This window comes from Haliotis cracherodii, unplaced genomic scaffold (assembly GCF_022045235.1).
Source record: "Haliotis cracherodii isolate W230 unplaced genomic scaffold, xgHalCrac1.p SCAF_31, whole genome shotgun sequence".
NCBI classification, from domain to species: Eukaryota; Metazoa; Mollusca; class Gastropoda; order Lepetellida; family Haliotidae; genus Haliotis; species Haliotis cracherodii.
In genome coordinates, this window is record NW_027266288.1 from 317,738 (window position 1) to 332,111 (window position 14,374).

General features: G+C 38.6%; 1 pseudogene; it reads left to right on the forward strand.

Annotated features, from left to right (window-relative positions):
• The first annotated feature begins 4,027 nt into the window (after positions 1-4,027).
• On the forward strand, positions 4,028-5,767 carry LOC139477108 (uncharacterized; annotated as a pseudogene).
• The last annotated feature ends 8,607 nt before the right edge of the window (positions 5,768-14,374 follow it).

A 14,374-nucleotide genomic window follows, 5' to 3' on the forward strand; every position in this document is an offset into this window, starting at 1 on the left:
TATATTATCAGTGTTGACACAACTCGATGAGTCACATTTTAAACAGTTTTGCCGATGATTGTACTATAAACGATGATGATCGTACACTCTTGGTATTGGAATAAAAAGCGTTATAAAACGTTTATGCTACCAATTTATTGTTTATTCAGATATTAAAGCGACATACAGCTATAGGTTAAACAGCTAATAAGTATTACATATACACACATTCGATGTAATTGAGTATCAATAACACCTGTCAACGGGTTGACAACAGCAATGCGGTCAGCGCCAATGTTGCTTACGCAAGGTGTAATAACTATTGTTTAGAAGTGTCAGTTGATTATAGGTTTTGCTTATTCGTATCAATTTCAAATTGTTCGCAGCTATCGAAGGTAATGAAAACAGTAGCATATTTCTTAAAACAAAAGCATCCTTAAATACGACATTCGAAAGCTAAAGTATAAGGACAGTATCTATTAACGACATATTATACCTCTACACTTTTCTTACGCAGTGACGTTAAACAATCTGACTTCAGTCTTTATCAAAGGTAGTAATTGTGGCATTGTTCTCTATTCTGCCATAGTAATTGCTATTCCTTTAATGGTCGCCTTTCCGGCCAGAAACATTCTCACGTCCAAAACTGTATGGTTTTCAACTCGACATACGCTTAGTCTGGTCACTGCCGACAATTTGAACTGATTAAGTTAACACTTTTCGCCACGCGTGTTTATACTTTTTATAGCCTCAGATCTGGGTAGATATTTTAATGTGTGGAAAATAATGTTAGAGGATTCGATTGTGATCGGCTAGAAAACACATCAGGATAGATGCCTATAATCATTATACGTTTCTTTCCTTTAATGGTCAAACTTCTACCCAACAATCCGCAGTAAGCGTTAGTGGCAATGGGAGGTTCGTCAAAAGGCTGTTCCGTGCATTTTCAACTGCCGTTTTAGTCCACACTGTTTAATTCCGTGAACCGATGATCATGAGTTCCAACCTTTGATTCGCCCGGATTATATTTTGTTGGTTTGTTTGCATCATTTCCATGCTCGTGAAAGTGAAAAAATGTCCGAGGACGTGGAGCACATGGCTTCATCTAATTTTTAGTGACCCATTTAGAAAATTTCCACATCTATTCACCCTTTACACCAAGTGGATTCTGTTATGGCACAATATCTTGGCTGGTCATTCTCTTGACAATTTATATATATATTTGTAGGTTTGCGAGTCAGTGTACATACGAAACCTCTTGTCAATAGTGACAAGTATAGCTTGGAGCCATTTTTGCATGATCACATCAATGAAAGTACGAATAAGAAAATAATCGGTTAAAAAGCACATATGCTATCTACAAATCTAATTCTTTCAGATGGACATACAGTCGCTTGTGGCACGGTCACAAACCCCATCAAAATTACTATTGAGACCATTTTAAAAGCTCTAGAATAACTTGTGAGTGAGTTAAAATTTTAAGTCACATCAGCAATATTTCAGCCATATCGTGACTATCAATTCTAGAATAACTAAATACATTCTTTAGATATAACAGTTTGTAATAGTTTGAGACTCACAATGTGTAAACATTCACTGTTCACATTATTGGAACAATCGAACTGCATTATGATCTGTAATATCTGCAGGAAAGGCAGCACTCGACAAATCTGTGGGAACACTTCGTATTCCATACGGTAATCATACCCCTGTAATCAGATGGTTTACCAGAGATATTATGCAACAGAAGTAGGTATAAATAAACTTTATGAATGTAAATCAACAATCAGCTACACCTGTATGGAATGTTGGGCCAGATTTCATAAGATCGCTTTATGACGATATATCTGCTATACAAGATAGAGACGTGGCTTTTCTGTTGAAGCCATGACTGAATTCAAAGCATCATCTCTAAAGGACATATTATCTTAAGAATTTCTTTATTTTTTTTTGTTTTGATTTAAACAGTTAATTCATAAATAATCACCAAACATTTTATAAAATAAATCAACATTCTTAAATCTGATGGAGTATATGTATGATTAGGCACTGACATTCATATGGTGGTATCCTTGCAGGGGGGTTAAACAGTGTAAAGTTATTATGGCTAGTTTGGTGTCGACACAACGGAGATCTATAGCCCGAAGTTTACATTGTCCTTGTTTAATAGTCTGGTTTGTTTTAATTTTCTCAACTTATTTTTAAAAGTAGAATCTGTGATATATTGTTACGTTTTGCATTGTGATGACAGAACAGGTCATTGTATGATATAATTGTATATAATCACGAAATCGATGACATGTTAGTGATGTGGCTTTGAATGGTAACTCCCCACGTTTCCCGTGTGTGTTATGACAGTCATGGGCTGCTGGGGATCCTCCATACACGTAACAGTATCGAATCCTAGGGAACTGTTGGAATAATCTAAGCGTGACAGTAACAAAGATCTCAAACGTGACTTGAAGCTAATTCAAAATACAATATCTGATGAGTGTCAGTGAGTGTATTCACTCCAGTTTCCTTCTGTGTTGGTCATATGCACCTCTTTTTTTGTCAGATTACTTTTATTCCTATATATCTACAGTAGATTATGGCGTGTTTACTGAAGAATGTTTGCCCTGAACACAATGAGTCAAGACTTGATGTATGATGATGATTAGTCAGTGCATCTGTTTTTCCTAGTAAAAGTTATAACTAAAGGTTTGGTCTCCAGCATATTTATTGCTAATATGAGTGCTTTCTTGCTTCAACGTTGTATTAAGGTGTGGTTTTAATCAGAAGCTGATATTAAAGCATAGACACCTAGAATACAAAGAACTCCTGGCCATACAAACAATAGGTTTGAAACAAACAAAAATCCTCGTATGTGAAGGCAAGAACTTCTTTGTGCGAGAGCCGTCATATTGATGAAATATTGCTGAATGAGCGTTAAACAACACACCAAATCTTTGTGCGAGAAGCCATTGTTCAAATAAGAAGCTCCTTTATGACTTTATTGAAAGCCAATCATGATGGTGGTGAGGTGAAATGGTGTTTAACGTCGCGTCCAAGATTATTGCACTTATATAGCGACGTGCATGTACGTGTGTGTGTTTGTGTGGCTGCTTGTACTAGTCCGGACTGATGCCGATATATAGTGCTAGCTCACTGAGATACCATGCCGCAGTTTAACATGAGTACCCCACTCAGACACAGTATACTGACTCCGAGCCGACCAGTCCTTGTTTTAGCCCCTTAATGCCGAGACGGGGTAACAACAAGTACCATCTTTTAACGTCTTTTGGTATGAAGCGGTCGGGGATCGAACCCCGGACCTTCCGCTCTCCGGGCGGACGCTCTACCACTAGACCACGGAGGCGGTCTGAAGGCAAGAACTTCTTTGCTCAAATAAGAAGCTCCCTTATGACTTTATTGAAAGCCAATCATTGGATTTATCGACTGACTTGCTGTAGGTTGTGAAAGAAAAGTGGAGGATAATTGATGAAGCTTCAGGTTTGTATTTACCATTCACTGCTCTATTTCTCTGATGGTGTAACGTAATCATAAAATGAGTGGTGGTTGATGCATATCCTGCAGCACAAACCATCCAGAACCCGTTTTGATTATCGATTTTCTATCTGGACATGTTTGCAAGAATATATTTGTAATAGTTTTATTTAAGCTGTCTTTTCATATCTGTCTTCGCAATTACACTTGTATGAGAGTAAGTATTCCATATACAAGGCAGTGAATATGTCCGGACCTTGGCGGGTTAAAAGAATACTTCTCAAGGTGTCATATATCAAGTGTGTCTCTTATATCAAGTCGAATCAGCTTAATGCTGAAGGGAAGTCTAAAGACTGGCGATAGCAAAGTGTATGCTACTCATGCATACACGCGCGATCCCGTGATTGGCCCATAGAGCTGATCAATACTTATGTGGGAAGGGGGTGTACTATAAGAATGTATGTTACAGCGCTAGGAAGTAGTTTTGAGGAAAACCGTGACTGGCCACACAAAGATAGGTGACTCAGTTACTATTGATTCTTACTGAAGTAGAGGACAAAGAATGATTCTTCTGATACCCCTATTCCTCTTCTTTCAAGTTGTGTTCTCAAAGAACTCTGTGCTTTCCAGACATGTATTTGCAAGACTCATCCCTCTGGACAACCTTATGTCGAGTGAGAAGCCAACCAGCATCAACCAGTCGGAGACTATGCCTGATTGTACGACCATCTGTGCAAGGGATGAGGCCTGTGTTGCTGTGATGCATCATGGTGATCAGTGTTCCATCTACAGATCATCCCTGTCTCCCTCGAGTGTTTCCCTTCCCGGCGCCAGAAGTTTCATCAAGCAAGGAGGTTAGAAATAATAGACTTAATTTTATGTTTGGTGATTTATGTCAGGTTGTCCGTCGATCCATGGTAAACTTTCACTGCTTATTGAGATGAAAGTTTCCTTGAGTAACGTCAACTATTCAAACTAGTCAAAGTGGTAGCGGTAATTATTGTCGCCAAATTCTAGAGGTCATTTTAGCCAATGTTTATGTGAATTCTGATAAGAATACTTCAGATTCGTTAAGGGCATCATCATTTGGACTCACTATAATTGTCACAAACGATCTTGCAGATATACCATTTGTATCTTTTCCTAGAATCTGTTGCACATAAAATAAATCAGCTATGTTTGTCATAATAATCAGTAATATCGTCATATTTGTTTTATTTGTACACAATCCAGGTGAACTACTGAATGAGACTGTACTATTGGCGTGTGTCTATTATCCCACCGATTGAGGCAAAGGCCGCTGCAGAGATAAAGTAATCGTGTCAGGATAAATACCATGTATTTGTCCTATGGCTGAACAATAATCGGGATAACTTTTTGGTATAATCTATCACTATCGTCGAGCTTTATATGTAACCCAAAACAAGGACAAAAGTATGTATTGCAAGGGTAACATTGTATCTGACAACAAGGTTCTGTAGATGATCAACTGCTTCATTTCAAATGTGGCTACAATTGTAACACAGTTGCTCATTCATACTATCTAGTCATAAGTTATGATCCAGCATTGTCTGTATCTTCAGCTCTGCCAGACCCAGACCCGTGTCCCGTGTCTCAAGGCTACACGTCAGTCCTGTCCCCACGCCTGTGTTTCAAGCTTTACCTGAGCGGATTGAATTGGACAGACAGTCAGGCCCGATGTGAGAGTGAAGGTGGCCGCCTTATCATCCTCAACACAGACGAGAAACACGCCTACGTTCTGGCTCAAGTGTCGCCTTTCCTAGCTCGTAAATACTTCATATCAGTTTAATAGGCGATTGCAAGTTAGATATGTAAGGAGAAACATTTAACTTCTTATGGTTTACATAAAAAAAGGTTTCCCCACCCCTCCTTCTTTCTTAACCTCTCAGCCAATCTCATTGTGAACCTACACAGCCTCATGCACGTACACGAACTGTTCATCTTTTGTAAACAATTTTAATATTCAAGAGAATCAAAATGGGAAACCTTCCGTTCATGTTTGTCAACGCCACTTATCATCTTACCATGTGACATTAGGGTATTTCAGATACAAAATGGTTGTTTCGTTAATCTGATTCAATATCTGTTAATGGTCCGCCTTTTTTGCAGTGTATATTGGTCTGAAATCTGATGGCGGCTCCAAACTCTGGACTGACAGCTCAACCTACATCCCCGGACAAATTGGAACTTTCATTGGGGATTGTGTATTCATATATTTCTTTGTAATCAAGGGCCATCATTGCTATTGGGAACGCAGTTCCTGTGTGAAATACCTGTGTAAAACACATACGCAGGGTCCGTTCCCTGTGTGCAATACCTGTGTAAAGCACATATGTAAGGTCCTCCACCAGCATCTCCTCCAAGTAAAATAACTATAACTGGTAAATATTTATTGTCGACGTTCAAGGAAATGTGTACATACTATCATGTCACACTTCACTCTGTATCCCATGGTTTTAGTTAAAGGGTAACTCGGTTTCAGCCTATTAGTCTCATTATTATTTCATTTAAACCTACGTTTTTAAATCGCAGTGTGCGACCATTCTTGGAGTGAATTACAACCCTACATTCGGTTACAATGACATTCATGATTTATGTAACAACGTCTGGACCTACACTGGAAGGACGTGGAAAACTATCGCCATTTGTTTTTTAAAAAGGTATTGATTAATCAAAACAGTACTTCAATGTAAAAGTCTTTCTGTTGCAATAAAAATGACTTCTACTCTTTACAGAATATTTGACTTTTGACTTTTCGTCATGATACAACTGTATCCTAAAGATGGTCTTTATTCCAATAATACCATCAGGCTTTCAAAACCATTTAGGCAATCTCCTCATCTCGCACATTTATTGCCAATGGCACACACAATAGGATCATATGGTGACTTAACATAAGCTCGGCCTGCACATTGTCGACCCTGGACAAACCAGTGATTGATTTATGGATCAGGTCAATATTCCAGGAACCAATAAGTCAGTGAAGTATTATGCAGGCATTCCAGGATCACTGCTATGTTTTCCCCCGTTGGTATTGATAGCGGCCTGACATCACATCCTGGGGAATGGTAGCCCACTCGGCCTGCATTGCAAAAGCCAACTGCTGCAACATCTGGAGTTGTGGCTGACGTCGGCGTAGCCGTCTATCCAATTCATCTAACAGGTGAACTATCGTGGTTCAAATCCGGGGATCTGGAGGGCCAGGGAAGAAGGGTTGTTGTGTAGACAGGCTCTTGTAATCCGTGCTTTATGCGGTCGAGCGTTGTCCTGCTGTGGGCGGCTTTTCACGTAGGTGGCGAAGTCGGATGCAGCGATCTTGGGCGGGGCTGGTTACTCTTGGTCGTCCCGAGCTTGGCCGCTCACGTGTGAACCCTTGCTGTTGAAATCCATCGCGTTGTGATGATGCTGGGCGCTACACTGAAAACCCTGGCTACAGCTGATCGGGATTCCCCTGCCTGCAAACGGCCTATGAGGTTGTTTCGTTGCACTTCTGTTAATCTTGGCATGTTGTTGAAATGTCACTGTTCGAATGACGCAGATGCCAGGCAATCAAAAACCCTGCACTTTAATACCGTTCATAGTGCTGATGCACGTGCAGTGCGTGCAGCTTCTTGGACCGTTTGTTAATGCACTGGGTGCGTTTTTCTTAATCGTACGTGGTTCCCGGCTAATGGTTTCCATGTGCTTGTTGTGATCATTGTAATCCGGGGAATTTGTCACTGACACTAAACACATTAAACCTCTTCATTTTGCACCTCTTGGTCCGCTAATGTTGCTATTATGAGTATACCTCATTGTCAATTTCATTATGACCCCCCCTGCCTCAGTGTAAAACTCATTATGTAACTCCCTGCCTCAGTGTCAATCTCATTATGTACCCCCCCTGCCTCAGTGTCAATCTCATTATGTACCTCCCCAGCCTCAGTGTCAATCTCATTATCTACCTCCCCTGCCTCTGTGTCATTCGCATTATGTACCTCCCCAGCCTCAGTGTCATTCTCACCCATTTTATGGGTAGTGAAATACATGGGGTTTGCATAAAAGTCAACTTTTTCATGGAATGCATGCTTTTCTGTAGCAGTTGCGTTTTTGTGACTTGATTCCATACATGTACTACAATATTGAAAACCAAACTTTACTTATTTGAAAAATACACTAAAATATTGGTGTCACAGGATTTTTTGATGTGAGTATAGTTGTTTACAAGAACTTGTTTCATTGTCTTCATGCTTTATGAAAGCTTTTATATAATTAACATTCGGGTTTTCGGGCGGGACACTCACATGTACATCAGTTAGTTGAAATATACCAGCATATTTGTATCAGAAAGAAAATTATTGTTCGTAAATGTTTGTAACTGACCCAGTGTAACATCCTTTAAACTTTGTATCTCAAAACAACATTCATTTGCTCCATTCTATTTTCGGCACTGCCAAATAAACTTAATATTATTCACACTAAGTTACGCTATTACACAAGTTCACTCAATCTTCAAGTGGATAAAATAGGCATAAAAACTGACATGACTTGCACCTGCAGCAGCTTCATAGAAAACTCTTTCCATTATTTACTTGAATTAGGGGACAAACATACTGTGTTTTGAAAGTAGAGCCAGGTTACCTGTAGTAATACTGTTACTCCAGCTTGCTGGAATCGTTGAGTCTGACCGAGTAACTTCTCAGAACGATTGTGATCAGAAATCAAGTAGAGCTAGGTTACCTGTAGATTTAATCGCGCTAAATTGAATTTGGAATCGAACGTGCAACGAACTTTGAAAACACAGTATGTCTATTTCTATTCTACAATGACTAATTAAAACGCGAACTTTTCGATGTTAGCAAATATATTATGTGATATCATGGGTTGAGTCCAGTCTTTTGAGTGGGTTATTGATCTGAATTACGGAATCACCAAACAAAATATGGTGCTGTATATACTCAAGCAGTTTGTTTACTTCGTAATACTTCGCCCGAACATATGACAGGCATTAAAAGCATATAAGCACGGCAACTTGGTAAGCTAACATGAGATGGGCATCCCTAAAGAAAACTAAGCAAGCTTTGCAAGGCTTTCATTCTACATCGCACGTCACCATTATGACGTCATATCGCTCATTGTGACGCAAAAGATATGACGTTACAGTCGTATATAGAAAAACGCCAAAATTCCAATCTCTCTGTTGTCTCCAAAACGTGAATACATTCCCTTTGTAGATTTCTGTCGTGTTTTCTGCAGGAAATGAATTGCCACATATCCTTTGAATATTGTAGTAACCGCATCTGTGCAATTTGTAACCCGTAATTGTAGATACAATTATTTATATATGCCTACCGACAATGACTGAAAATAGTACTATTCTATGTATGTAACCTTCCGCGGTGTTGCGGCATCAAACCAGCTGTTTCAATCAGAGGAGGTTTATTGACATTTAATAGCCTCTGATAGACCAATCAGAATCCAGTAAATTCCAAATTCATGGTAGAATGTCCATTATATACTAGTCAAAGAGAACAACTTATCTTAACATTAAGACAAGTGTACCAATCAGTGGAAGTGCAGACCTGTCAACAAGTCATGATACATAAGTCAATGCAGTCTTACATCCATGAGACCAAATGCTTTGTCTGAGTTGTCTATTGTCTTCTTTATGTGTTTCTCTATATTCTCATATATTTTTTATTGTACTTGTCATCCTTCGTCATCTTTTGAACATTTGTAAATAAGGTATGTTAATACCAAGACGAGAGTTTACTAAGTTGGAAAACTTGTTGCTAATCGTTTTCTATTTCTGAATAAAATGTTCTCCATTTGTGTTCAACATCTTTTGAAATTAAAGACTCTGAGATCGTGCAACAGACTGACGTTTCTTTACATTCTTACACACCCGTGGATGAGAAACCCATCTGAAATAACAGGTATCAAACATAAGTGTGAGATCGAATTCCATAAAAGCATAAAATACATAAAAAACATTTATGTATTTTTCTTTTTTTATTCCGTTTATCGTCTGCTATCCTAATTTCTGCTGCTAGGCATGTAGTCAGGATTTCAAAATGGCTTCAACAATTAGTAATATCCATGTAAACGATTATGTGAAGGTCGACGGTAAAAACAAAAGGTGGGTTATATCCATTGTGGGTCTTTTGGGATATTCAAGATGTACAACATTCGCACTAACGCTGGTGAGATGTGATACATTTCAAGGTATCAAGGTTTCTTGCCAAAGTACCTGACACGGTAACGTCAGTGCCTGTCCATGGTGAGATCGATTTGACTAGTGATTTGATTGAGGAAATGATGACAGATGACTTTTTTACTGATGAATATGATGACTCTAAAGATCCATCCCCAACCCTGAACAACTGTATGATCATTCGGATTTTCACCAATGTTCATGACAATCAGAACCAAAACACACTTCGTAAAACAATGTACAACATGGAACTTCTGCAGGGGTTCATGAGTGCAAATGGCCACATACGTCAAATCAAATCCATCCTACCAGCAGAACTTTGTGAGATTTTATGTATATTTTAATCAGTCTCAGGAAGGAAGATGGTAGCAATTACGACCCATCTACAGTTCCCGGAATGTTGTCAAGTTTTCATAGACATCATAAGTCAAAGAACTACCGTTCATCCTTTTGATGACAAGCCTAACACTGTCATCAACACAAAACGAAAAGTTCTAAAGAGTAAATGTATTGGTAACTTAGTTCGCCGTGCAGAATCCCTAACTGACGATGATATCAACAAACTCTATGAAACAAACCAACTTGGTCCTCACAATCCTGAATCCATTTTGAACACCATGTGGTTGGACAACACCACTCATTTGGGGATCCTTAGTGTCAAACCCCACACTGACATGACTGGAGCTGTAAGAAATAAGAGCGTTGTATTTACGGTTGGCCGCACATACAGCTGAAGTGAAGCGGTCTTTCAATGCATGAGACAAATACTAACAGTTGGACATGACATCCCTATCAAGCATATACAAGGATTAAAACTCTTGCTGATAATGGTAAACATGGTAAATTTCACATCTCACATAAAATAAGTATTTTAAATAAATATGGATCTGGCTGTGACAAGACATGAGACGCATCCCATCCAGAGTGGTTATCTTCAAAAGGAGATTTTATAACTCCTTCTTTCAATATTGGCATCACTCACTCGACGTTTCATCTGACTGGGATTATTATTCTTAGTTTAAATCTTTTCTAAGTGTGCAAACTTTTTTAAGCCATGGCCGTCTCCCCTATCAATGGAAAACAATAACCCGTTGCGTTGAATGTGGCCGACATACAAAATCTCGATATAGAGAACACTTCTGTTTATTCTGCCACACTGGAGGGGAGGTTCGTGACGTTCTTCCACATGTATGATTGATATGTAACAACAGAGAAGAGAATGTCATCCACCAACAATAGAAACCTTTTGAAGTGCAACAATATCCATAACATTAACTGTTAGAGTAAATTCCTTTGCAAAGGAGAAATGATAAGACGCAAATCATTTATCATTTGAACATTAAAGTTTATTGTACAACCGCACATTTAGCAAGCACATTTAGTCGTATTTTCCATCGTGTTCTGTTTCAGTGTATTATATTGTTCAAAAATGATTGTTCCTGTATTACATTGTTTCTGTTGAGATTCGGTAGAAGCTCACTGAATTGTATTCGGACAATGATTAGTTGTCAGGAATGTCGTACTGTTTAATGTAAGCATTGTTGAGGAAGCTGGTAAATGTACATGCTTATATGATGTGTTATATGATGTGAATTCCGTGGAGTGAGATAGAGCATTGTAGAAACATGTATAATATTCTGCGATGTCATGGCGGTCTGTGGAAATTTCCAGAACCTAGTTACGCTGTATATAAGGCGACAAGAGCATGCCTCTCACACATCTCTCAGACATTTCATTACACCAAAACCAGCTTTCGTGTGAAGTTCACCCATCACTCACTCACTCACTTAACCACTGTCGCCTCTGGGTGAATATACAATCATTACTGACTTTTGCTATCACCACTGAATTTTTGTATTTGATACTGACCACTGTCAGCATATTATATATTGCCATTGAATAGTGTACCCCAACTGTATTTTGTACTGCTATTGTTATTGTTGTGCAGTAATTTGTATTGATTTGTAACCCTTGAGAATGTTCTTAAACATGATGATTGTGTACCACCTGTTGGCTGGTTGTTGGTTTCACACTAAATTCTTTCACATACAGATTTCGGGGTTAACATTGTTTCATTTTGGGAATAGGCACATAACAGAAATTGTAGCTCGTCCGGGATCGAATCATGATTATCACTAATTATTTGTCAAATAAAGCATGCTTCTGACTATATCATCAAGTCATGAAGCCAGGTGTTTGCAAAAAGATTAGCGTTTCCTGCCAGACCGGTGACACCAGTCACAAACATATGCAAAGCCTAGTCAATTGTTCACCTGAAAAAAGCACGGGAACATATGGTAGAAGTCAAGGCAGATGTCAAGATAATTTTGATATCTTTCCTGGTTGAGGAAGAATTTTTGGATGGTGAGGCTTTGATTTTGATAGAAGAAAATAATGTTTTGGCGTACAAGAAAGTAGAATTTGAAAGAGAATTAGCTATGGAAACTGAAACAAATAAATGAGATTGGATGCAGAGAAAGAAAAAGAAGGGAAAGAAATTTGGCCTAGAGAAATGGAAGCTGAAAAAGAGAAAGAAGGAGAATCGACGCTGAGGATGAGAGAGAATATTCCAGCTAAAAGAAATTGAAACTGAGAAAGAAAATGGAAAATTGAGAACTGAAGTTGATAAAGAAATTAGGCTTCAAACTGAAATCCGCACCTTAGCAGGTGATGGATTGTTTGATCTGTCAAGGCTGATAAGACTTGGTCCCTCCTTCTCTCAACGTGATGTTTTTCTTACATTTTGAAAAGTTGGCTAACAGTTTGAAATGGTCTCAAAATCAGTGAACTTTGTTGTTACAAAACATGTTTAGGGGAAAAACTCAGTATATACTGCCTTACCTTTTGATAGGAGTTCTGTAAAGTAGTTTGTAAGTTTGGTGGATGGAGAACAGGAAATTTCATAAGCATGGCTTTCATTTTCTCAAAAGCAGCATGACAATTGCTGTGCTAAACAAATTTCACCTTTTTGCCCAGCTACACTACTGCCTAGACGTTTATTTCCCTTACACGTATGGGCACCGCGCTACACAACCCGTGGAACAGGTGTGCACCCGTTCGTCACTCGTGTGCAACGCGTGACACACCCATTAGAGGGGGGTCAAACTTTTGACCAAAGGAGGACCCATGTTAAGCTGAACTTGGTGGGGGTAGCAAGGAGAAACATTTTTAATACCTTCACGAAAGATGCTAATACACATGTAATTTTTTGTACTTGCTGATGTTTAATTTTTTTATGTGTGAATTGGTAGGAAAATATGAGTACTGGTGTGGCTTCTAAATGATGTTATGCGATGGTGTCAAGAGAATACACGATCCTAGTAAATGTTATTGCCATTTAAATGTTGTTCTTTTTCTGATTTGACATTAAAATGTCTGTAGTACGACTTTAATGCACGATGTGGGCATCTTAAAGATATCATTGAGGGTGTTGATGAAGTGAAGCTAAGGCAGGTGGTAGACAGTGTTAACAACAATGGTGAATCTTTCATAGACTTCCTGTCTGCAAGTGGACTATGCATGTTAAATGGATGGATAGGTCAACATGGTTCTACACATGTGAGTAATCCGGGCACGTCGGTGACTGACTACATTTTGACACCATATGAACAACTCCCGTTTGTGAGTTATTTCTTTGTACAGGATGACTGAGTTTATCAATGTGAATAATCTGAAAGTACCAAGCAGCACACCTGGCCACTCAGTTGTAACATGTGTAACTGATGTGAACTTGAAACTAGAACATGAAAGTACTACCACAAAATCAAATCTTCACTCAACCCAACATCTATTAAACAGCACAAAATATGATGTGTCAAATATCCAATCACGGTTTTTAGCTTGCAATGATAATGTAACACTGCTGCAGAATTGGATGCAAAATATAGAAGATAACATGTTACAACAGACTGATTTAGATGGCATGTATGACAGTTTTGTTGAGCTAGTGAAAGAAGAAATGATGAACTCTCTACCCCAAAAGCATGTCACCCACAATTCAAACCGAAGAAATAATAAGTCCAGAAGAACGCCCTACTGGTGTGATGATTTGCAACATAAATGGGTCTTAGTCTGTAGGAATGAAACATTATGGATTAAAAAGTAAACACAGTTCAAACAAGAAAGAAGAAAAACTACGGGAACAATTCTTTAAATCAAGGAAAAAAGTTTGATAAATTGCATAAAAGACACAAGAGAATGCATCAAAAGACAAAGCAAGATAAACTCACTGAATCGTTATCAAATCCATCAATATTCTGGAAAAATCGGAATACAAAATGAACGGAAGCCCATCATCCCAAATGAGGTAATACTTGACAACAAGGAAATCAGCACAGACCATGCGGAGATAATGAAGAAATGCAAGAATGATTTCAGTGATCTGTATAATCCTTGTATAAATACTGGCAAGCAGTGTGACAGATGACAGTAATATCAGTGACAATGTAGTCAATTGTGATGTTTTGAATCAACCAATTGGCAGGTTTGAAGTCAGTATTGCTGTAACCTCAATAAAATCAAATAAAGCTTCTGGTTTGGACTGCATTCCAGCTGAGGTGATAAAGAATCAGCAAAATATAGACATTTAACCTGTTTGTACAATGTGATCTTTAAATCAGGTCTGGTCCCAAATATTTGGAAAAAGGGAGTCATTAATCCAGTCCCCAATTCTGGAGCAGGTGACCCAAGATTACC